Raw genomic sequence first — 27,331 nt, 5'->3', positions numbered from 1 at the left:
ACACGCATAGTATCACCACCTAACTTTTCCCATACTTTGGACTTTGGTCCCTCCGAGGGCTTTCAACCTACAGGGCGTTGGGACCATACCCATGGTGAACGGCGCTATACAAATGACGAAATGGAAAAGAACAGTACTTCCGGCATAACGTCATCCTCTTTAGATTTTCTATCAAGAAATGGCGGAAATCTGTTTTCCAAGGTGATCACATATTTGGTGTATTAATATGCTATGAAGAATTTATAAAGCTCACTGTATGCCTTTTATATGGTTTCTTGGCGCTGACACCAGTCTCTGTTTATCAGCACAATGCCATCTGCTGGTTGTGGGTTTCCTCCCCGTGAGAGACCCATAGGAAGGTGCGCCTGGAAACCTCCGCCAGGACTGTAGAGAGTGATGTGATGTGCTTTTCAGGCGTGATTGTGCTTTGTTTTTCAGGCGTGATTGTGCTAATTCATGAGCAGAATGTTATCTCCCTTTGGTGGATTTTCTTACGGAGAGAGTCCCTGTAGGGGAGATGGGTCACCCTGTGTCTCAACACATGGGCGCACGCATAGGTGTATGTGTGTGTGTGTATATGTGTGAGTCCTTGATGGACGTTTAGGACCTGATTCACAGAAGCATTGTATAATAGTGCAATCCCATTGAAAAACACTGTGTGAATCAGGCCCCAAGTCCTGTAACCTTCCCCAACTCCATCAGCCTTGTGTCACTGTGGCGCCCCACTAAGCGGTGCCCCAATCAGACCCCCTGGTTTTGGGTGTGTTTGAAGTTTGGATGGATGTGCTTTGTATATAGAGTGTTCGTGGCAGTACTATGCAAGGGCAGGGATTGATTGATTTGTTAGAATATGATCTGCTGTTTGTGTGGGATCATCGCATGGCATGTGTGCATGGCAGAGATCACTCTGTGTGCACTACAGGCAGTGGTTCAAGGCACGGAACCTAGGAGTCTCTAGGTTCCTGTGCCTGTCACTTCTCTGTGCAATCTATCAGCAGAATCCAGGTAAATAAGGCTGACCCCATGGAACCTTGGTGATGGGGCTTATTCACCTCGATTCTTCGGATCTGCGTCGCCTGGCCTTTCTGATGCATTTTGCATTGCTTTTTTATGGGGGGGCAAAATTCCCATATCCCCCGTCAGCCCCTGGAGCCCCTCTGCCAAACACCACTACCCTAAAATCATTTTTTAATGTTCCCTTGCCCGAACCCCTATCGATGTGAAGAATGCAGAAAATAGTTATTTTGACAAAAGTGGTGAGGTATCCACAAAGAGGTGGACAGGTATCAATTCTTTCAGACTATAGGGAATTGGCCTGTAGGGTAGTACACAATCTAATTGATAGAAAGGGAGTAAGTATTGTTATGTTATGGTAGCCGAATTTGTACCACGCGCTTTCAACCGAAAGGGCATCTTGGAGCTAGGACACACGGTTACAGGTCATTTGGTCGAAAAAAAAGGTCGACAGGACAAATGGGCGACGCAATTTGGTCGAAAGACAAATGGTCGAATTTTTATTTTTTGTATTTTCACATTTTTTTTTTTGGGGGGGGTCCCCCAGCCCCCTTTTTTTGCTAAAAAACCCTTTTTTTCCTAAACGAAAACCTGAAAAATATATATAAAAATAAAAAAAATTCGACCATTTGTCTTTCGACCAAATTGCGTCGACCATTTGTCTGTCGACCAATTGTCTGTCGACCAAATGACTGGACAGCAGGACACACACAGTTGGCATAGGCAAACTGCAGCCTAAAATTGCAGGGTTTTTAAAGAACGTCGGAATTGGAGATGGCTCTCAATACATCTAAGGGTGACAGGTATATCGTTCCACAATTTACCTGCAGGGATTGAAAACACACGACCACCTACCCTAGAAAGACAATTTAGGAATGGCAACTAAGCACGCATTGCGAGAATGGAGAGTCTGTCCCAGGATATGAGGCAAAAATGTGTCTTGGAGGTAGTCAGCCCCTTGCCGATAATACACCGGATGTACCAGACAAAAGGATTTGAAATGAACCCTTTTGGCCACCGGGAGCGATAGAAGCACATGGCTAATGTGAGAGCCGTAGGAAGTGTAAGTAGCCACCCGAGCAGCCAGATTTTGTAAAAATAGCAGCCAATTTATGAGCCCGATAGGTTGAGACAAAAATAGGGCATCGCAGTAATCAATGAGGCTGGTAACTAGCGAAGCAACTACCAGAGGACGCAGATGGACCGGGAGCACTTTGAGAAAGTGGCCCATCTTTTCGAACTGCACTTACCTAGGCAGCCATCGAAAGTGAGGCAGAAAGATGGACTCCCAAGTTCTTAATCACCGTCACTGGAATGGGTAGATCACCCAGATCACCCAGAGCAGAATGCCAGAAAGAAGAAGTTCAAAGAGTAGGATCTGGGGGATAACCCACCAACAGAACCTATGTCTTGTCCCCATTTAGCTTAACCCAGTCGTTATTCATCTAGCCCTTCTAGGGGCCACTAGGCACTCACACAAGCGCAATGACACCTCAGCCTGGTCAAGATCCAATCGGACCAGGATTTGGGTGTCGTCGGCATAGGAATAGCACCAGAAGCCGTGGGAGCAGATGAGACCAACCAGCGGCTGAACATAGATGTTATTAGAAAGCAAGTGAGAAGGAGATAGAAAAGAGAAAGAGAAAGTGACTGGCCCCTGTCAGTCAGGAGAGATGAAAACTAAGCCAGAACAGGATCGGAGACGCCTACCTAGGCGAAGCGGTGAATAGGATGGAGTGGTCAACAGTGTCGAATGCCGCAGACAGATTTAACAATATGAGGGCCCGCACTCTACCCCGGTCAACCTGCATGGCCAGATAGTCAATTATAGACACCAGGACACTCTCCGTTCCATGCCCCGCCCAGGAGCCTGACTGAAAGGGGTCAAAGAAAAATGAAGCTTCAAGAAAAGAAGAAAGAAGAAGTGACACCAGGGATTCCAACAACTTCATAAAGAACGGATGGAAAGAAATAGGTAGGAAATTAGCCAAGAGAGAACTATCCAGTGACAATACACTGTTTGAGCTCTTTTGGAATAGAGCACGACTGGCAAGAAAGACTAACTGCCTGGGGGACCTAGGGGATCATGGACGGCATGATATCCCTGAGTACATCCAGAGGAACAGGTTTGCGGGGGCAGCAGACTTAAGTTGGTTGATAGTCCTAGATACTGTCTCCATAGAAAACTCAGGAAACCGAGACCATGAGTGCGTGACTGAAATCACTGTCTCAACTGAAGTAGTATTAATGGTATTCTGACCATTCATGCAGCTATGTTTACGTATGTCCACAATTTTTGTAGCAAAAAACCTGGACAACGAATCGCAAAGAGTCTGAGCAGGTACCACATTAGGAGTAAAGCTTGTGGTAGTGTAGAATGGCTTGACTGCAGGGAATAATTCTCTGGACTGGTTCAGAGCCGACTCAACTTTATACGTGTAAAAAACCTGCTTAGCAGCCCAAATGGCTGCATGATAGTACAAGTAGGCTGTTGATAAATCAGTCTCTCCGCCGGGCCATTGGACAGGCGCCACTTACGTTCAGCCTGCCCCAGTTCCAGATGAGCTACTTTAAGCTCGCCCAAGAACCATGGCACTGCAACACGTTTCCCAGGTTGCGTAGACTTCAAAGGCGTGACTTGGTCAACCACACCACTCAATGTCTGAGATAGAAAGACATATCCACCAGAGAGGAATCCTGACACCTCTCATTGATCATGAACAGCATCTGACTGCAATCGGCTGAGCGCCAATTATGCTTCATAGCGGAAGTTGGGCTGAATTTGGATAGAGGCAACGTACATTGTACTACAATTGGCATTAGACAATGATCCGACCGCAACACTGGCCCAACAGGGGAGAGACGAATGCTAGATTATGCATAGAATAGAAGATCTAAAATATGCCACCCATCACATAAGTAGGCTCATGTATAGATTGGTTAAAGCCAAGATCTGTTACTGAATCAAAAAACTAGGCCAGCACCCGAGCCTAAGGGTGTTATATCTCATTTTGAAATCCCCCAACATCACTAAGTTACAAGAACTTAACTTGAAGGGATGTGGCTAGCTCTACAAAGGGGTTCAAAAAGTCAGAATATAGGCCCGGGGACTGATAAATGATAGGAATGTGAAGCAGAAACAGCGAGACTCACTAGAAGAGCTTCCATTTTTAGGTTGTGAGATAAGGGAATCATGGAAAATTAAAGGGTATTTTAAAAGATAATAGCTACCCCACCACCCAGGCGGAGGGCTACCCAATCAAGATGGATTAAAATATTCCCATATGGGAGAGCCTGCATAAAGGGAAGGCGCAGAAGTATCTGACAGCCATGTCTCTGCAAGGCTCACATCATACGGGCAGTGTTCCCGGAGAAACTCATAGATTGACGTTGCATGGGTGGCTAGGGAATGCGTATTTATTAAAAATGCACTAACAATGGAGTTCCCAGCAGTGTCATTAACATCATTGATGGGGGACAGTATATTAAAATTCTTAGGAAACAACGTACCTGAAGGAGCTAAGTTCACAGTAGCTTCTCGTTTAAGCCCTGGCGCAGTCATAAGGGCAAGCCTGTCTGGCCCGGGTTTAGCGTGGATGGGCCCACACAGGCATAACTTTGGCACAACTTTGGTGCGACAGGCACGGTCCCGCTGCGCATCACCGCTGTGCGGTCTGCGTGCTGTTGTGGTATATATACAAATTGTATAACCGTAGCCAATTCGGTATCACTGCTGATAGACAGTGAGAACAGACTGCCCGCGGTAGATGAATGCGTGTATGAAATGAAAAACAGACCAGTAGTGACCGAGTACGAGCCTCCGTATACTCAGAGGCCAGGCACCCTCAGCCAGGCTAACTGGCATAGAAGGAACAGAAAATGAAACAATTAAACCATAATGGAATAAAAAAAGTAAATAAAAGAAATGAAAAAAGAGCTACGATTTAGCATGATTAGAAGTAATGAGTGCCGAGCCACACGCCACGGCCTGGGTATTAACCCAGTGCCTAAAAGGAGATTAAAAAACCTGGTTAACGATAAAACAATTAGTCAAATGAAATTAAGATAAAAGCACACAGAGGCCAAAAGCTGTACCATGTAATCCATGGCGATTCAGGAGAAAGAAGCCTAAAGCTCAGACGCAGCCAATTCGGTCTGTCTGCTGATAGGCAGTGAGAACAGACTGCCCCCAGTAGATGACTGCGTGTATGAAATGAAAAACAGACCAGTAGTGACTGAGCAGAGGCCCCAGTATACTCAGAGGCCTGAGGCACCACCAAGGGGTGGACAAGGAAGGCCCTGGCCACCCTTATAAAAACGCTGGCCGCCCCACCGGCCGCCTGCCTCTATGTGTTTGTTTTGGTGTGCCACCCGAGTGACCTCATCAGGCCACCCCTATAAAAAATATCTGGGGGCGTCACTGTCAGAGGCCAGGCACCCTCAGCCAGGATAACTGGCATTTAAGGAACGGAAAAGAAACCAATTAAACCAAAATCAAATTAAAAAAGTAAATAAAATGAATGAAATAAAATCGCTAAACTGTAGCGTGATTGCATGTACAGAGCGCCCAGTCAGACGCCACAGCTCGGGTATTAACCCGGTGCCTAAAAGGAGATAAAAAACGTGGAGAAAGATAAAATAATTAGTAAAATGAAATAAAGATAAAAGCACACAGGCCAAAAGCTGTACCGTGTAATCGGTGTCATGAATGTGTGAACCGGACAAGTCTCGGACTAGGACTAGTGACCTGTCCTGAGGTTCATGCATGAATCAGGCGCTTGCGCTGTACAAGGAAATGGACCTAAAAGTATATGTCAGGGCCAGAGATGATCTCCATTCGTGTTTAGCGGGGTACTTCACCTATAGTGGTCAGTAGGTCGGGGTAACCTTCGAAAAGGTGACTCAAGAATCATCACAACCCCCCAACACTAAAACATAGATTTTCTAAAATGGTATCCCCCATTTTTAATGAGGCTGCTTAGTATGATATGGGGCATAGGCACTAATGTGTGGATTCTTTCTCTAAGAGGAATAAAGATTAAATGCTCAACACTAAATGAAAATACTCCACTAGAGTGTCAACTGGTCACGTTGTAAACCACTGTGGCCAAAACACCTCCTGGGGGTGGACTAGAGATGAACTCTAAGCAGACTTTCAGCTGAGACTGGTGGAAGGGGCAATGGTGATGTTAATATAGGTAGCTGCATGACCAAGGGTCTCCAGATCTGCAGGAAGAGCGATTGCAGCATGGGAAGCAAAATGGCGTACGCAAGGAAGCATTGCAGGTATGTGGGCAATGTCGCTACTGTGTGATGATGTTCTTAGGCAGTGTCCCACACTAAAGGCATTGCTTGAGCACATATATATCAGTGGTTTTATCTATTGTAAAAGTGGCTTCCCTGCCATAGGTGTGGCCACACCTTCATATGTGCGAGCATCTGTCCTGAAGGCGACATCAGGTAAAGTAACTAGATGGTTCTCATCATGGCTTCCCTTCCCATGCCACCAGTGTGGGATAGGAAACCTAGGATCATGCTGTTGACAGTACCGGGCCCTGCCATGGAGAATGGGGCATGCACTCTGGGGTTAGCTCATAGTTTGTAGAGACTGGGCTACTCCTATTCCTCTGCACCCCTGAGGGCCTCTAATGTTTCACTTCCACCCTGCATTTCACGCTACTCTTGTTTACGAAGATATTTAGAGCAGCATTTTGTAAAACAAATAAAACAACTCCATGACCATGTAACCTCCAGATGCACATGCAGAGATCTGCAGAGGAGGGAGTTCAATGTATTTAATAGATACTGAATATGTACCTCAATGTTCCAATACGTGCAGGTATATTATTGCACCTCATCATCCACCTTTGGAGGCCTCTACATTGAGTATTATGAGTTGCCTCCCTAAATTCCCACCATTCTCTAGCACGTTACCATTCTTTGACGTTTGGTGATGCACCTTTTGTTTAGAAAAATACCCTCTTCCCACTGACACTCTTGATCCATTTCCTCCAAGCATGTTGTCCTTACCCCATCCGTCCATTAAGTCCCATTTGATCATTATGAAGCCCATATTAAGTTTCACGTATCGTTTGGCTTCAGTATTGACCCAGATTGCCATAAGGGTCAGCCTAGGAGCATATTTCGCTGTTCAGCATAGTACCTTAGAGACTTCCCCATGGTCCTTGTTTCAAAGTCACAGCACTGTCAACCGTACTCAGTACCTCAGTCACCATATGAGAGCATGTACTGTGCAACACAGTGCCCCAAAAGCCAGCTTGTACATTATCCATTTTTCATCCTCGTTCATCCTCTTTCCCCTGCACTCTATTCATTAAACTTAAAAAAGCTCATAGCATATTGGTTTTAGCCTGTGACACCACCCACACGGTAGTGATGAGAGAGTGAACGGCATATGTGATGAATGATGGAACATACAATAGCCTCTTGTGGCCCCCGTATCCAAGCTGGTGTCAAGAAAACGTTACCAGGCACTCCCCTCAATGCAGACCCTCGTCCTGGAATTCCTATCCCTGCCCAACCATACACCCGCCTCTTTCCTTCTCCTACCCCATCCCTTGTTCTTTCTCCAAAAGACAGATCACAGCCTCTCTTTCCTCTCTTTTAACAGGCAACTAGGTTACATTTCTCTGTTGTTTTTTGTAAAGATAGGACACTTTCCATTTCTTTCTCTTCATTGTGCAATATGAATGTGAGATGTGTGCAGAGGTGAGAGGTATACCACTACAAGTTGGCATGAAGAACACTATATATGTCTACAATTGCAAGTTTCCTATTTGTGTGTTAAGCCTAAAGAGGTGTCCCTTTAGCTGCTGGAGAAAAGAGAGCCAGAAATGAAGCACCTCTTTATCTAGGAAAGGATATCAAGGGAAGGACAGATCCAGCCAGAACTTCTTCCTTAGTGCACACCGGTGCCTCTGCAAAGTCCCTTTATTTTTAGGTAGCAACAGGCACCCACGACATAAATCTACACACAGCCCTTGGGTCACAGTTACAAATGTTGTTATGGCAAGAGAACTACTGTGGAGCGACATTCTTGCGGGAGCATCTCCGGCCCTGTTCTTGGAAGACTTTGACTTGGCACGGGCGACGTGCTGCCTGGAACGCAGCAGTGAGAGAAGAGCGAGCTGGCAGAGAGCAGTCGGACAGCGGCGCTCCTCCTGCAAATGGGGTTAAACCCCATAAAGACATCAAGATGGATCCCAGTACAGAAGACCAGGTCCTCTCCATAAGAGCAGGAGGAGCATCGTTATCCGGAGAGGTGTCCCTGAGGTTGTTCTCAGAAGAACTGGGAAGGATAAAGAGCTATGTACATAGGATTCAGCTGAGAGGAGCAGTGCTGGTCAAAGGTCAGACCAGTCCTAGCTACGGCAAGAGCTTTGTTACAAAATCACCTCCTGATGATGGTAAAATAGGGCACGATTGAGACAGTGGAATCATTGGAATGGTTAAGCCTGGTCGTTCCTTTAAACAAGCAGCGATATTAGAATCTGAATAGCTCTGTGCATTATTAATTTAGAGATAATAACAGATAGCTACCCATTATCAAGTATCAATGAACCGATTCTGATCAGGGACGTTATTTCACCAAAATGTAGCGGAAGTGACATCACACGACCCTTCACCCCTGGTGACATCACAGGAAGTGATGTCATTTGACCCCATCCCGAAGTTAAATCGCGGGATGCGATGGAACACGACCTTTCACCCGTTGACAAGACAGGAAGTACTATCACACAGCATTGTACACTACAAAAAATATGGTTACGATATCGCTATAATGTGATGTACATTTCATACAAGAATGGATCGCCACATGTATCGTTAAGATCAATGTACATAGGCCCATATTACCAAATTACTGTGAATGCAAACAGACGTCCATGACCAAATGATAATGATGTGTTATTATATAGCACTTACGCTTAAGCGCTTTATATAGAAAAAATATACACCCAATATCACCCAACCTGTGTTGGTACTCATTTATCGAGCTCAGAAGGATGAAAGGCTGAGTTGAGGCGTTTAAGAACAGACTAAATCAGTGACTCACCCCCTGAAGTGTGCCTGAAATAAACCTTTAATGAGTCTAGCAATTATTGTATAGAATTCCAGAAAGACACATTATTTGATATTCCTATTCTTTCTTATTTAGGGTCAGTGCTGAAAGTGTTAGACTTGTGTCACTCCTTTTCTTCTTTTTCTTCTTTTTAAGGGGCTTTAACAAGAAAGCCAGCCACTCCAGAACTAAAGAGCCACATGGTGCTGGCCACAGCCCATGAGCTTACATTACAAAAAAAAAAACCTTTTGTTTTCTTTTTTTTTTCTTCTAGAGGTCGCAAGGATGTTCACAATGGAGAACTCAGAGGTCGCAGTTGCGACATCTGGCAACCCCTAAATGACGTCCCTGATTCTGATGACGGAGGCCAAGTGTTTTTCGAAGTTGGACATGAGCGATGCATATCATCAGATAGGTCTACATAAAGAGTTGCAGTCTCTGACAGAGTTTATCACACCATTCAGCACATACAGCTATACCAGAGTGCCATTCGGCCTATCCTCGGATGCTTCGGTGTTCCAGAGGATGATGGACTCGTTGCTGTGCAACATAGGCATTGAGTAATATTTCCAGGATGATATTCTCATTCATGCTGAAGATGAGGAGACTCATGATGTCGTACTGAGATATGTGATTAATAGATTGCAGGAAGCTGGAGTTAAATTGCGATACGAGATGTGCATGATCAAGGAAAAAGAGGTGGAATATCTGGGATACAAAATTCCACGAGAAGGCATTAGCCCAAATAAAAATGAACTTCGAGGCACCAGCGCCAACCACTAAAGAAGTATTGTGATTGTTTTAGGGCTTTGCAGATTATTATGCAAAATGTATACCATGATTCTCTGCAATAACAACGCCCATGAGAAAATTGCTGAAGAAAGGGATGGAGTATTCGTGGAAGACAGAGCAGAAAAGTGCATTTGAAGAAGTAAAGAAAATAAGAGTGGAACCCCCGTGCCTAAAACCATTCAACCCGATGTGGAAGACCCGTATCACAAAGGATGCCAGTGCCTATGGTTAGGTGTGAACCTTACACAGAAGAGAGGTGATGTGGAGCATGTGGTGGCCTTTGCGTCCAAAGCCCTATCCAAGGAAGAGAACATCTGCTCAGCAGTAGAGAAGAGATGCCTGTGTGCACATGGGCAGTGGTGGACTTCAGGACATATGTGTGGGGAACCAAGTTTCAACTGAAGACAGACCACAAGCCCGTTTGGTGCACATGCCAAGCCCCGTGGGCATGAAGATATCCACTCCAAGACTGGCACTCATAGCAGCAAAACTAGAAGAGTACATGTATGAAATAATACACACTGCGGGATGGAAGACTTTACAGTCTGATTGCCTGCCTGAACAAAATGGGCAATTTAGCATATTTTTGCACTATGAGTGCATCGTGGTATCAGTTGGAGACTTCAGGAGAGACACTGGTTAGGAGAATCAGCCAAAGATGAATCTGTGACGAAGATGGGTCGAGAATGGATGAACAGACAAAAGGAGGAGTCCAGAAGGCCTGCAGCCATACTGGAAATGGTGGAGGAGATACATGAAGATACCGGCCTGCTGGTCAGGTGTGATCGAGCAATACCCGTGTGGCGATGAGCAAAATTATACTGTACATAGCCCATTCAGGGCACCTAGCAAGCAACATGACGAGACACAGGATAAGGGAATCATACTGGTGATCCTGCATGGACCAGGATATAAGGAACAAGATGAAAATATGTAACAAGTGTAATAACTATCTGTTGGTGTTTCTCTTTATCAGTAATATGGTCATAGACCCGACAAAATGCCTAGCAAGGACTTAAAATATGTAATAAGTGTGTAGTCCCCAACAGCATCAGTTGCATTCCTATACATGTCGATGATATAGGCAGGTGGCATGTGACCCAGTTTCGAATTAAAGCACAGTTGTTAGCGGTCAGAGTAGGAAAAAATCATGTTATTGACAGCTTGTTGGAGAGTAAAATTGAAAAGCCCCCTTTCGGACACCCCAGCCCTTTTCTCCTTTATTAGTGCCTGTACAGAAAGTCTGGGAGCCTGCTAGGTAGAGGCGCTCAGCATCCCCCATATAATGTAATAGACACTCATTGAATCCTCCAATGGATGGCTGCATGTCAGCATCCCCTGTCTTACCAGGCCAGCGAGGTTACCTCTAAAATACCTCCCTGCATCACTGCCATGCCCTGATTGCTCACAAGTATCCATTTCCTAGGATAACAAATCCTAAATCAATCCAATCACAACCTGTAACCAGCTGGAACCTCAGATCTCTTCAGCAGCCATATTTTCACATTAGTCTACTAATCTCTTCCAAACAGGTAGACCCATTTATATAGTGAGTATCAAAAAGGAATTTTGACTCTATGCCCATGATTTAAAAAAAGGTTATTTTATTTTAGCACCTTTTGAAATTTGAAGACTGAGTTAGGCCCCCTCACGTGTGACTCATGTTCCTCCACACCATTTTGGCCATTCGGAGGTGTCAGCGGGTCATAAGATGTAACTATACAATATCACCGACCTTATTTTTACTGATTTACTTGCCCTCACAATCAAGAACGTCTGTCTCAGGAACATCCCGCATATGTCTGATACTTTTTAATGCTATCTATTTCAAAGTATTAATTTTCTCATACTCAAAGATGAAGGGTAAGGGAGGTGCCTATGACATCCAGTGAATACACAGTCAGATGAGTGTGCAACCAGGCGTCCTTGCCGGGTCCCGCGAGGAGACCAGCATGCTAACAATGGGCCCGTTATTAACAGGCCCGTTGTTGGCATGTTCGCCATTCCTATTGTGCCCTATGGGGGCTCGAATGGGAATGGGGATGTACCGGGTCCGGGTTCCTTGAATGAGGAATTACCAGGTCCTCCAAGGTTGGAATGTCCCAGTAAGTCCTCATTCAAAGAACCCAGACCCGGGAGCCGGTAAGGGGGTAGCCATGCCGCTAATAGCAGCATTGCTACCTCCAAACTTGTAATGACCCCCCTAGGTCTTGGCAGCACATCATTGAGTGGGTGACGAAAAACCAGACCAAACCCAAAGAAGTGCTTTTGAATGTCATCATGAATTGCCTCTAGAGAGCAGTCTAGGGCTTGTGAAAATAAAGGCTTTCTAAACAGTGGGATTTATATGCTTCATCAGCCAGAAAACCTTTCACAGCAGTCTAGTGAGGAATCAACTGCATTATTGATAGAGCAAAAGGAAATTGACTTACAAATTGAACCATAAGGACAAGGATAATCAGGCCCAAGGCAAGAAAGGCCTTGGAAAGATGATTCAATTTTGGAAAGCTGAGATTAACGTGCGATTAATCACTTGAATGCTTTCTTCAGGGACATAGTTGTAAATTGGTGCAAGAAGCCAGTTAAAATAATTGGCTGCCAAAAAAAAGGACACAAGAACTGATGAAACAGTGGATGGAAAAGACTGAAATTCTGGGAGCCCATAATTTGTCAGATTCCCACATGTTTGTCAGATTCTACCGCCCCCCGAAATCCTCCTCTTGCTGTTCAAGAGGAACTCCACTGATCATCTGTCCATTTATAGTATTTAATGAATCTGGAGACAGGGAGCTGGATGTATCAACATATTGGGGTACACCTAATGCCATAAACAAATAAAGACAGCGTTTGGAATTTTTTCTGAGTTGGCCGTTGCTCCTCACATATGTAACCCACTTTGGGAGATACTAGAATGTGTGGTGGGACTTCATACATAGGATTATCAGTCAGTTTGCTTGTTAGTTCCTGGAATATTGAAGAGAGCCAGTTTAAGGCAGATTACTAAGTGCCAGGCCTGATGTGTAGGAGAAACAGCGTGGGTGCCATACCCAGGTTGGAGGACCTCGGGGAGAGAGGAGGCCAGAAGTAGAGCAGAGAGTCCAGGATTTTAAAAGCAAAAAGGCAGTGTTCCTGCACTTTTGAGATAGAGATAAAAGTCTAAGGATTAGCCTGTGAAATCGGGACTGGTCGTCCTCTTTGGTGGTGCAGGGGATGGGTCTCCATTCATGTTTCAGCAATACCATATATCATGACTTTAAATCCGGCAACATCTGAGAGAGAAAGACATTTTGAGGCTATCCTTGCTGAGCCTCTGTTGGGGAGTTAGGCTATCCCATGACATAGGGGACTTAACACTGGCATAACAGAGTTCTGACTTTAAAATCCTTGAGTGTGATTTCCTGGCCGTTCTGCTACTGTTTCCCTAGATGGGATCTGGAGATGGCTGTGCCACATTCTACCTTTCAAAATGGGCACACACATTATAATGTTCCTAGGGGGCGCTGAAGTTTACCTGCTTTTTTATTCTTTCCTCAAAGATAGTGAGCTCTATATTCCCTGTTTTGGATCAGCTAGTTAGTATAGCTCATCCCACAGAGATCTGTACTGTGGCTGATATTGGTCGTGAACCCATAGACTTGGGCCCTTTAAGACGAGGTAGCAATACTTAGTGATGGATGGAGATGCAGAATTTACTCAAACATCAATAATCAAAACAACTCAGGAAGTTGGCAAAACTTTGTTCTGTTTTATTTGCAATTATCTAAAACAGGGAGTTTACAACGGACATCATCTGACGTTCGCTCTCAATGCATTTCAGAAAAAAACGACGTATTGCGTGAGCCCAATCTACCATAAAGAAAACAGTATGGCCACACCATAGTAAATCGAAAAGTATGTAGTCCCTTTTCCATTTCTATTGTGGCAGCAGCCGTGGGCGGGACGGATGGCCGGGGACTGGAGCACAAATGTATGATTCAGCAGGTAAGTGGTGAAGGATGGAGGGAGGGGGTGGTTCCCTGTTGACTCCCTATAATCAAGATGGCACCACCAGGGGAAGGGCCTCAGGTGGCTGGAAAATGCGGGCGTACACTATATGTTTTCAGCCGCATTTCTAGCCACCGGATTGGCTGAGCGCCCTTCCCCGGGTGCAAATTTGGTATTCAACCAACTAGATGCAATGTGCTGCACTGCATCACAGTATTTCCCGTCATTACTACGATTCAGTAGTTATTCAATAGACCTTTCCACTTTTATTATTGTTTTTCACTGTTCATAGCTTTTCACAGGTGTAGGTTATTATAATGATAGCAAAGTTACTTTACTTGAGGATTCAGCAATATGTTTAACATGCCTAGAGTGGAAGGATACACAAGTATAATGTTAGTCTGTGACGTAAGGGGTGCCTGTTCTTTGCAAGAGCACATCCTGCAGCTGGGCTGACGTAGTCAACTAAATCAAGCTCCATTCAAAATGTTTGTATTAATAGCACCTGTTATTACAGTGCTTAGAAGCTGGAGGAGCCTGGCCTGACGGGCTATGCAAGAAAACAATAGCTTGTGGCCCACCGCTAACACTACAAGAAAGAGTCAGCCATATTTTCTACTGAACCGGCCTTGAGGGAAGGCACACCAGTGCCAGGCAAGCCCATGATTGTGCCCAACAGAGCGCATGCCACTTCTTCAATCCCTTTCTAGGCTTCCACACACCTAGCATCATGACCAAAGGTTTGCAGGTCTAAGTGAAATATCTGTTTACTCCTGTTGAGTTCTGGCATGTTCTGGTGCCAACCACAGTGCTCAAATCAGCCCTCTTCTGCCTGGCCCCACCAAGGGCAAGATGCTAACACAAAGTAATCGCCATATTACCTCGTACTTGAGTAAACGAATATCATGCTGACAATATTAGTGACTCAAATTGCACTTAAATGTAGTACCTACATGTTTCATTACACCTGTGTACTTGGCGCAAGTCTGAAATTGCATAGTTCGTCATAGATCACTTGCCATTAATGTATGTTAATAACATCACACTCATGCACTCTTGATTGATGAATGTTCTCAGCAAAAGATTTATATATACAGACATTATGGTGGAACCTTGGCTGCAATAACTTCTCTAAGAACCGAACAGATAGTCTATGGAATATCACACCAGTGGACTCCAGCTGAATTGAGGGATTGATCCTGTTGGTCCAGCACAGTTATAAGACTCTCATCCACCCCGTTGGTGGTCTCTGTGCATCAAACCACGTCCAGGTGCATGCCATGGCTGACACAGCCAACAGCTGACACAGCATGGGGGACACAGCATGGGGGAATCCCCTATTTCATGCTGGTAGTCCAGCATTGCTTTGCTGGAGCAGCCCCCTTATTTTGGTGGACTCTAATTGGTTCACCCTTGACTTTTAAAATAGTACCATGATGGCTGATTTGTGCATGTCAAAGGATTCCTTCGGTGATGCCTGGATCTTATTCGGGCATGTGAGGAGCTGGTTGTGCTTCCCAAACTATTGTAGGATCCTCTCCTGTACATGCAGCTATTGCTCTTCAGCAACAGAGAGCCGTCTGGCCTCGTGGTCATGGGCATATTGGCCTGCATCTAACAGGGCTGTTTGATTCTGTATCTTGACAGTAGGCATGTGCTTCGGGGTAGGTATCTAAGGCAGAGTGGTGAGCCAATCGTCAGCCTGATCGTCTGAATTCTGAATACTGTTGCATTTCTCTATGCTGGTCTTCATACTCTCCCTCCCGCATGGGCTCCAGGCCGACAAGGTCACCAGGTGACACGTTTTGCTCCTGCTCCCACCTGCAGGATGGGTACTGCACCGAAGGTTGGGACTGCTGGGGTTGGCCCAGTGGAACCGATGCTAGTCCACTGTGCATGTGGCTGTGTCTGTGGCCACCGGGTCTGCACTGCAGTCACTGGTATGTGTGGTATCTCCCCAGGTGCTGGCAATGTGTCTTGCCATTGCAACATGCTGCTTCTTGCACTTCTCTGCTGTTTGGCATGTTCAGCTTCATGCACGTTGAACTGCTGTGATGTGTTGCCTGCATGGGGCAAATAATACAGACATGGCATCATCGTGTGCTCATGTAGGATGTTGTTATCTCTGTGTTGGTTGCAAGTGTCTCATGGGTGTTGCAGGAATGTGAGTGGTTGGCGCTTGGTGTGGGGGATATTTTGATTGACATGTGTTCTTGTTGCATCTGTTTGTATACATATTTGTCAATTACCTTTTGTAAGCCAGGAAGTGTCCTTCTCTCACTCACCTGTATCATGTCAAGTCTTCTGGGACAGGGACACTGTTCAATTCAATCAGTGGGAGCAAGTTCTGCTTCCAGGCAGTCCAGGCAATTGTTTCAGGTCACCCCTCACCAGTGCTGTCTTTGGTTTGCTGGGCTGTGGATATTCTTTTTCACATGGCACGCTTGAGGTCATTCCACCTATTACATAGGTCTTCCTTCTCTCGTAGGACGGTGGACACTGCATTGACGTGTGCCATCAACATGACTCTCTTTTCTTTGCTACTTGAGGTATAGATCTCTGCACCTTGGAGTCGTGCCTCCACTGACATTTGTTGTCCACCAATACCTGCATGTCTGTGTCTTTGAAACGTGGCGATCTTGCACCTGCCATGACTGAGAAATGTATATGAGCACCTGTGTTATGCCCTCTCTGGTTCTCCACTTTGCAGCTGTGTTGGGCTACTTCACTGCTTTTCAGGGACTTTGTTGGACAGGGAGTGATAGCTGCCAAAAAAGTAATTAGCGTTAATTTTGCCGGTGGCCTGATCACCGCTGGAAGTTTGGCGGTGAAGGACTTCCATTGGTGCGTCGGCATGTCCACCATCATACACAGATACTCCATTGTTCTTTCTTCTGCAATACACGGTGGCAGAGCTAAGGTCAAGATCTAATGGTATCCTGTCATTCTCAGTCGACAGATGGAGGAAGTCTTCATCGGCGGAAATATGGCGGTGTTCATGCCACACTCCAAATGAGCTCTACTTCACCCTTTCAGGTGGAAATAGCCCAAATCACAACAAAAGAAATCTGATAAATGGTTTGATCAAGAATTAGCATAGTGGAAAAGGACTATGAGGAAATTGGAACATGCTTGCCATATTTCCAAGGATCTACAGTCTAAATTGAGATGCAAAATTGTAAAGAGAGGTTATTGTTCCACGGTTGAAAGAATTAAGAAATGTTTCTTACAAATTTCATATCCTCCTCCCAAAACAAAGCAGTACAGACATTCAGGCATTTAAAATGTTCACGGAACTAAGCCTCCCATCCGCTGTGCACATGCACCATTAGAAATAACATGTCATGATGAGGATGGCATCCTAAGTATGGAGCCATGAAACTAATGCCATACAATACTGTGCAATGAAATGAACCTACCTAAAATATTGTACATGGCATGAATTGCTCAAACTTTAATGCGCCTTTTGGAGCAATGCCTTAAAATACAGTGTCATGAGTCTAATTTCCAAGCATTATTTAATGCCATTTAATTTCATTGGTGCCTTATATATGGATTACAGATTGGACAACTGCTTCAAGGTGCCAAAGCCATCTGGTTGCAGCCAGGACATAAAGGCACTTACCGACCATTGCTATTTACTTCGGGTTAGTAAGGAAATACTTTGAAGGCATTGCAAAGAAGACATACCAGAGTGTGGGAGAGTGGGTGGGTAGGGAGGGGAGCGATGAAGGGAGGGTAGGGCTGGAATGAAAGTAAGTGCAGTATATGATGAGATACAAGTGCTACGAGATCTGAAAGTGCATATTAGCTGGTAAGTGCGATTACGGTAAAAGGGAGATGGAAGGAGGGCGAGAAGTAGTAGTGGGGTATGTGTTAACCCAGGTGGATGACGAGGGAGTAGGGATATGGAGGGGGAGTAGGGATGGGTGTCTGGGATATCTAAGCGCTTATGCAGTTGAAAAAGGGGTGTCCTGATGAAGGGAGGAGTGGGGTCATTTGTATGAAGTGGTAGGTGTATGAAGGTTGAAGCCAGTGGTGAGTTATGCGTGTGAGTGTGATGCGAGTGTTGCAAATGTTCACATGGCTATTATTCCTGTGTTATTTTCTAATACTGAAAACAGTGGCCCCTGCTATGTGCATTAGAATTCGTCTGATGACGGATATTTTCATTTGTGGCAGCGGTACTCTCTGCGCCCCAAACAGAACTGTGCATAGACAAGGGTACACATGAAGATCATCTTCAAATGAGGGACTAGTAACCCCAAAAATAATCATGATATCAGGAGGCGTCGGCATGCTAGGGAAACCCAATGTACAAATGTGTAGCACATGTGGTCAACACCATGTATTCCAATGGTATTCGAACATTACATTGCAGAATATTTAAACGAAGCCCCTTACATCGCTGCAATGTAAATGGGGGTAGGGTTAGCGTATTAATTTAGGTGGGGGGGTGTGGGCGGAGTGCTGCAGAGTGTCTGCCACCGCATTGATGTAAGGTAAAATGTATTACAAAAAAAACGAATTCGATGTAATGGGCTTCGAGGAAATATTCTTGAAGAAATCACTTAGATCCAGTCAAATAATCTAGGGCCCATCTTTATGGCCACTACCACGCCACATTGGCAAAAGCAATATCATCCAATGATTGTGGCATGCGGATGGTGGAAGTCGAACACTACTACGCCTCTTCTTGCAACACTCAGCTTGCAAGACAGCTAGCAAGAGGGATGGTGATTCTCTCTGTTACAATATTTCAAGAGGCTAACACACGGTGTTACAGGGTGCCCTGAGCAAGAATCGCAAGAGCATTCATGTTGATAGTGTTGGGAATATCTCATATACTTCAGGGGTTATGTCTATGAGAATGTGCGATTACTAGGATATGGGTGGTGAGTATGGTGAGCTTAGTGCCCTTGGCGGGCAGTGCGCCATGCAGTAAATGCGATGCAGAGTAACTCTTTACACCAAATAATCAAACCAACTTAGGAAGCTGGCAAAGTTTGTTGCCTGTTTTATTATCAATTATCTAAAACAGTGGGTTAGAACGGACATCAACAGGCGTTGCACAGCGTTCTCTCAAAGCATTTCATAAAAAAACAACACTTTCATGGTAAAAAACTCATCATCTTATGTGGCAAATAAGAAAAACCTATGGGGGGTTGTGGTTGGCTCAATGGGAACATCTAAGTATACTTTCCATAGGAGTCAGGATATGATTGGGTCTCTATAGTCAGCTGGACAACTCATGCCCACCCCTAGTCCAAGTCATTCTTCAACAGTTATTAGAAACACGGTACATCATTGGCTCTCAAACTATAACGCCCTTCATTGTATGTCCCTCTAAAATTGGTTGGCACGCTCGTGCCCTTCTGGAACATTCGGCTCACTAGCAGCACATAAACTCATACCCCAGGTGTCAGGAGGAGGACATGACTTTACCTCCCCACCCAATTAGCACAACATCTCTCATCACCCATGCCTTCTGCCATGAAGATTGTCTTTGAACTTGGCCTTGCAGTATATTCTGGTTTCTGAGAATATAAGGGATTGTGAGTACACGTTTTTCATAGTTTGGGAACTGCGTGTTCACTCTATTTTCATCCTTGGCTCACGTGACATGAGACCGCAATTCGGCCCATTTTGCAGAATTTAATTGTCTTGAATTAATAAAAATTGGCACTCATGGTGTTCTTTCTTTGCACCTTAACAAGGAATGATTTAGCTTCTCACATTATCTGCCGTCAAGAATAGATAACCAGTCTTGGCTGCCTTCCGTCTTGATGCCAGGCCAGACAGCCCTTCTTGATTCTTCCATGTTCCCAGCTAATTCTCTGCTGCGACACAGCTTTCAGCCCTTCTCTTCATGGGTTTGAACTTACTAAAGTTGTGACACTGATGTCCAGCTTCTATATAATGGTGGCTTCGCCTGCATTCTATTCACTACGTATAGGCAGCATCTTAGATTATTTGATCTACTTGCGTTGCTGCATCTGTACAGTTATTGAACAATTTTTATGTTCTACAGTGCTCTTCATACATACAATCTTCGTTTCACACATGAAAGTTTACTCAATTTTTTACTTCGTCATCAGTTCCCATAAGGTCCATACATTCTCTTCTTCACCCAGTCTTCTCTGTGCATCACACTCGTTTCTTGTGACATCACCAACTTCTCTTTCTCTCTTTTTCACATTCCTTCAGGGATCTCCTCCAAGAGCTTGTCATCTCTTTGCGAATACATCTGATAGGGTTTTCTTAATGTATACCTTTTCTCGAAGATTCGACGGGGAATAGTCATAACTGCTTGTGTCAAGCAGGGCACAATTTCAGGCTGCAAGCATGTAGGTAGCAGGGGGGCGGGACTTCCAGCAGGGGCAGTTGGCTTCTCCTCTACAATGGGATAGAAAGGGGACCACAGGAAACTTCAAGAGGTCGTCTATCCACTCGCTCATTCACTCACTCACTTGAGAAGCAATGCATAACTCCTATTGGCTTGCGTGCCAGACAACGCAGCATCTAGCAATGAACCTGGCATATTGGAATCCAATTTCCCCACAATTTATTTAAAGCAAAAATGTAAATGGGATTTGGGTTAGGTATATAGAGAGGGGAGGAGGTTGGGGGAAGGTGCAAGGGAGGTTGCCTACAAATGTGCTAAAGTAATTGTGAGGAAATGGGATTCTATGGAGTGGGCTGTGAGTACATGTCATAGATCCGAAATATCCACAGCTGTCGTTCCAACTGCAGAGGGTAGTGGTAGACAACTGCTACAAGTATAATGTTTGTCCCGGCAAAAGACATAACAAAACAAGATCCTCGCCGTTCTGCTCTCCTATGAAGATTTATTTATTTATTTAATTTATTTTTATTTATAAATAAATCTGTTCGATCGCTCATCACAAGTTAGTAGTCATCATCATAGTTTGGATTTCCTTTTGTTTCCTAAAGTACTCTCTACAAGAGTCTCTCTAAAGGACTCTCTACAAGATTCACTTAGACAGACCCACACACATGCACTACCCATGTACTTCCGCAATAAACGCATCAAAACAACAGCAAATCTATGTTGCATTTTCCATTGCATTCTAAGGCCACACCTCCACATCTACAGAGACTCATAGCAACAGGAGAACATACAAATGTAACCGAGGGTTGGTGCAAAGCACATGAAGCATAGCACAGCCTTTCCACGTTGCTTGGTTCGTTCATAATACCTTGCTAAAAAATAACTTAAGTGCCAGGCTATTATTGAAGTCTATGCAAAAAGGACCAGTATACTCGTCCTTGTATTCCAGATCTTATTTTGGTGACGTACTCTATGTTGCCATTGCACCCGGCCCCCATTTAACGTTAATAGCGCACTACAGTTGGAAGGTTCATACGTTTCAAGCAAATATTATAGGCACCAGTTCTTGCCTGTTCAACACAAACTGTTAGCACAGTTCTATGTCCCTTTTCGGAAAAATTACTTTGAAAAAACGAATTTCAATATTTTTTTTATATTTGGGGGTTTCCTCCATAACCACCCCTTTTATACCACTACCCTGCCCTATGTGTCTCGATGAGCTTTTTCGAAGTAATTGTTTTGTTAAAAAGGACTTTGAAAAAATCAATGCAATACCGTTAGCACAGTGGGCAAAAGGTCACCTTCCACAGTGTTAAAACAAATAACACTGCCTAATGTGCGGCCACAAAATGGAACACTTTGCTGATGCACGTCAGAGAGCGCAGTGGGTCGTCGTGGAGTAGTGACATTGCCTGGTGCTTCATGCATGTGTAGTCCTCCACCAGGTTGGGTGCAGCGCCACACTTATCTGATACTCCTGACTGGCCAGAGGATCCTGGGAGTCTCTCTTGTCCAGTCCAAAACCCTGCCAACTGACTACAAAATATATACCTGCTAGTTGTTTTCAAAATCCCAGCTCAGCCAACTGATTGGTTGTTTTGTTTTGTAAATGTACTGTCACGTTGTGAAGTGACAGACCGGCGCCCTTCCACATCGTTTTGTGGGTGGTTCCATGTTGGGCCGCAAGGGGCCAAACGGAAGTGACGTTGGGCTAGGGAGGGGGTTGATGTGGGGGAGGAAAGAGAAGAGTTTCAGTTCCCTGTTCATCTGAAGAGCAAGCCACGGGACCCAGCAGTCAGGAAAATAAGGCCATTAATCTGAAGCAGCAGGCAGCCACGGAATTTACAAGAAGCCTGGCACTGCTAGCAGCCTCCTGCCCCCACCACCCCAATCAAGTTCTAGAAAAGGACATAAAATGGCATGGCCACAAGCGCACTGGCAGACCCCACTTTGCCTCAACCACGTGGTCATCCTTCCTCCTCACACATACCAGTTGTGTGCCAACTGGAAATGCCCAGCAACATTCAAGTAAGCCACTATTATGTCTGATGGGGAGGCTTCATCCATGTCCGGTGCAGGACCCTCAGGGCAGGCCCCCACCCCATAGTGGGCGCTCCCAAATGCTGCCCCTGCCACACGTGTTTGACGTACGCGACACCAGCAATCTGGGCCCCAGGTGGTCAACATGGTTACGCGATTTCAAATTTTACGTGGGAGCCATAGGACTCAACAATGATATTTGGCTCAAAAACACACTGTCTATGTCCGTTGGACCAGCAGTCAGAGACATTGCAGGAGAGCTTGTGTACCTTGACACCGCGACCTATCATGATCTGCATACCAAATTGTCTGAATGCTTCACACCCTATACCAATGTTGACTATGAGTGACACCTTTTCCATATCACACGACAGGACAAAGGGGAGTCCCTCGACAACTATGTAATGAGACAGCATCAAACTAAAACACTGCAAATTTCATCGCTACCCAAACGAGGAAGCCCTATGATCGGTCATAGTGGGGTGTGACTCCCAGTCATTTCGCAAGAAGCTCCTGCAGAAACTGCGGTCGCTGGAGGACATTTTTGCCCTGGCGTGCTTGGAAGCAGCGGTCGAGTCCCAACTGGACAATCTGAACAAATTCACACTACAGACAAAGGCCGCTGAGCCAGACGCCAACATTTCAGCACATCGCCAAACATACCTCCCAGGCGCATGGGTGCCACATGCTACAGGTGCGGGTACGAATACCCCCATATGGGCTAAGGTCCTGCCCTGGGACAGAAATGTGCTGCATGTGCTGTTGACAACCACTTCAGGGCAGTCTGCAAAAATGCCCCCACTCCTCCGGGTAGTCGGAGGAGCATGAGGGAACGCAGGCGGACAACACAAATGAATCCCCAGGAGGGTGGTCCGGACCAAGAACCCAGATGGCAATGACGGGAGGAACGTGACTGCAGGAAAGCATACACCCGGGAGGAGTATCGGCCCGCCGAAATGCCCCGATGGAGCGTGCGCAGAAGCTATGTCTGCTACATCAAAATGCGGTCGCCATACAGCAGTGCCTCCCCATCCTCGAGTGAGGACCAGAGGAAGAAAGGATATGTATGGGCCATGAACAACAGCATGGCCACTCAACCTAACCCAATACTGGCCCTCCAAGAAAATGGCGTACCGCTAGACTTCCTGATAGACACCGGAGCTACAGTTAACATAATTACTGAAGAGGCATACAACTCCCTCCTCAATGCTCCGAAGCTCAGGAAGGCCACAGTGGACACCTACCCTTACGCCTCCATGACGCCACGTCCCTGCAAAGATCTTATCTCTGCTGTGTGCACGTAGAAGGCACATGCAGCCAAAATCCAGCTGAACATCCTCAAGACTGAGGAAAATAGTGGCTGTATGCTCAGCTTTAAGACAGCAGTGGACATGGGGCATATGCATATCTTATATCAGTTTATGGCCTATAAGTAATTTTCAAGGCCACAGGACATTGAAGTGGCATTCCCCAACCTCTTCAAAGGGCTGGGCAAGTTGAAAAACCGGAATGTCCAGCTCCACATCAACCCGGGGGTAAAGCCTGCCTGCAAAACACTACAGGGGCATACACATCAACATCCAAAGGCAGGTAGAAGAGGAAATCAACCAACTCCTAAAGCAATGTGTCATTGAGCCTGGGACAGGGACCACCCTGTGGGCCCTGCCGCACCTTGAAACACTTGTTTATAGGCACGTTATAAATGCCATATCATATCATATCACCCCATGGGTATCTCGCATAGTACCCGTCCCAAAATAATTCCCGGACAGCTCCATCAGATTGTGTGGAGACATGAGGAGGGCGAATGTGGCGATAGAAAGGAATGGCACCAACCACCCAGAATAACTGACTTGATACACCTTCTGCATGGTGCCAGGTTCTTTTCGAAGTTAGACCTCACGAAAGGAAACACCAGATTGAGATAGCGCCAAAGTCTCTGTATATCACCACGTTTGTCACCCACATGGGCCTTTTTCAATACAAAGGACTCAGCTTCGGCATCTCGTCTGCAGCAGAGATCTTCCAGGAAAAAGTGTGCAAAGTCCTCCGCCATGTCCCAAACTGCCTGAACTACTCAGATGATGTGTTGGTCTTTAGCAAGACAAAAGGGGAACACGACACAACCCTTTACAAGATCTGCTCAGTATTGGAAACAGCGGGGCTCATCCTTAATAGGACAAAGTGCGAGTTCAGGAAAGGCTCCCTCCGATTCTTTGGGCACATATTCTCAGAGAAGGGCATACGGTCAGAGCCAGAAAAAGTGGATGCCCTCAACACGGCCCAGCCACCTCTAAATGTCTCGTAGTTTACGGTTGTTCCTGGGACCAACATGCTACTGCTCAAGGTACTTCCAGGACTATGCCACTTTCAGCAATCCCCTCTGCTTACACACTCAGAAAGACTAGCCTATCGAATGGTCACCGGACTCCAACACGCTTTTGAGACCGTCAGGAACAACATTTCCAAAGCCGAAGACATGGCGTACTTCAATGCAGAAAGACGGACGGAGGTCATTGTCGATGCTAGCCCAGTTGGCCTCGGTGCCATCCTGACACAAAGGGACCCTGCAATCGGGGATGGCAAGTTCATCATAGCATATGCAAGCCTCATCTTTATGGCCATGGAACAGGCATGCTCACAGCGGAGAAGGAGAGCTTTGCGGTGGTGTGGACTTGTGAATATTTTCACCTCTTCCTGTATGGGAAGGCCTTCACAATCGTCACCGACCACCAGGCCTTGCAACCCCAAGGCAAGGATGTCTCCCAGAATCGCCAGATGGGGGCTGCGTCTGCAAGACTATAAATTTGAGATCATCCATCGCACTGGCAAGGAACATAACCCGGCCGACTACCTGTTGCGGCACCCCACAGACTCCACCCAGGTCAGCCCTTCCATCGTAGGACTTTATGCCTGTTCCAAATGTAGAGCACACATTGGGTATTACAAAAGGTGTGGGAAGGGCATGTCAGTAATACCAAACAGTCTCCTGAGCCCTGCAAGCAGCAGTGGTACTGTTGGGAGAGAGGCCGCTATTGCCTTAATCCATGGGTCTGCACTGCCGCTCTTCAGATGTTGTGGACTACAGTTCCTAGGATCCTTCACCATTGACTACGCTGGCTAGAGCTGATGAGAGTTGTAGTCCAAACACATCCTGCTATAAAAACAAAGGCTGCAACCCCCACCACCCTCAAACCTGTCCCTTGGTATTTGCATGTCATTGTGTACAACACCTTTTCGTTGTATGTCATTTCTTCATTTCCCAGAAACAAATCATTTTGCTTAGCTTAAACGTGTAGCGAATCTGCTATTGTTTTACGGTGCTCAGGGCTTTAATTGTTAGATATTTGATACAAGGAATACTGCATCAGTGTGCATGAAAGGATGTTAAAAGTAGGTGAGCAGACAGAACATTTCCTCTGCCAATGACCCATCACTCTGTCCAGTTATCTAATAGTGCCTACACATAGTAAACGTGGCTTTCTGTTTATTAGGGCTGACATTTTCCACATGAAAGAGTCCCTTGCTATCATTCAAGCCAACGCTTGTTTTTAGGGGAAGGCTCACAATGGATACTCTATTGCGTCCTCTGTCCATGGAAATGTGTCAAATTATTTTCTTTCAAACACGTTTGATGTTCCTTTCTTTCATGGCTTATTTTCGGACCTATCACTAGCCTGTCCTGTTCTTGTTCATTAAAGCGTCCATAAATGAATCTTGTCTCATCCAGCTGAGTTGTCATGCTCTTTACAGAAAGCTCCACTGTAACATGAGAGGAGCACTCGAGAAATGCATGAAATCATAGGGAATTACTGCTGAGAATGGATTCAGTCACATGACATAACATGATATTTGAGGCAGCAGTAAAGATAATTTAGCTGCACTAAAGTCGATGAGAAATAGACAGATTATTGAGGACCGAGAGGTTAACACGTGCTTACTTATGCAGTGGCGACGTGGGCCTGCACCCCTGCTAAACACTGTCAACGCAAGGCCAGGAAAGAGGCAGGTATTCGTGTGCTGTTGGTTCATTAGTTACAATACTTACCAAACAGATCGTGTTCTGTATGGATATATGCATAGGGGATTTATAATTGACACACCCGACGGACGTTATGGGTGGAATGCAAAGCAAAAACATCCTGAACATTCCCCTGCATGGGTTCCTAGAGACACCATAACTCACCCAGCGCCAGACGCTGATCACTCGTCCACTGCCAGACACTGATAACTCACCCACCACTGGCAGTTAATAACTCACCCACCCGCCAGAGGCTGATAACTCACCGACCGCTGGACACTGATGACTCACCCACCACCGGATGCTGTTAACTCATCCACCGCCGGACGCTGATAACTCACTCACTGCCAGACACCGATCATGATGTCCCCAATTGCCATGGAAAATCATCTCTGGAAAATAATCTTCGCAGTTCATTGGAGTTTAGTTTTGTGTTGGTCCTAGAATTAAATTACAATTGAACTTGACCAGACTGTGGTATTACTGTTTTTCCTTAGATCTTTTGTTTGTGGTTGAAGAAATTGTAGGTACATACATGTCATTTTTGATTGCATGTGTGATGTCATGAGCAGTGCAAAGTAGAGGCCCATTTGTGGTATTATTTTGCACTGTAACATCTGTTAAACCAAATATTTTTCACACATGTCCAATGTTTCATCAGATAAAACAATCCATAATGTTCTTTTACCCAAGGTTCTTGCACCGATTACCTTTTTAAAATGATATATGAATATACATAGAGGGGCCACATGGTATGCCGCTAGGTTATGACTAGTGAGCACTGCGTCCAGGCTATGACCTTTGGCAAAGCCCCATGCTACTGCCAGAGCTTCAATGTGCCCACTGGGCGTAGCCTGCAGCCATATCCAGTCATCAGGATGAGGGGATATGGCACTTGAACATGTCATGTCTTCTTTCCTAGCCCCTTTGGCCTGGTGCTATGACCCTTGGTCGGTTTGAATAAGCCCTGACTTTGGACATGCAGCGGGCCCCTGTTCAACACCCAGTGTGTCCATTGAGCATATTCAAATGCCATGCCCTTCGGAAG

This window comes from Ambystoma mexicanum, chromosome 6q (assembly GCF_040938575.1).
Source record: "Ambystoma mexicanum isolate Mex_15411 chromosome 6q, UKY_AmexF1_1, whole genome shotgun sequence".
NCBI classification, from domain to species: Eukaryota; Metazoa; Chordata; class Amphibia; order Caudata; family Ambystomatidae; genus Ambystoma; species Ambystoma mexicanum.
The sequence above is the reverse complement of the archived record's forward strand: the minus strand, read 5'-3'. Positions refer to the sequence as shown.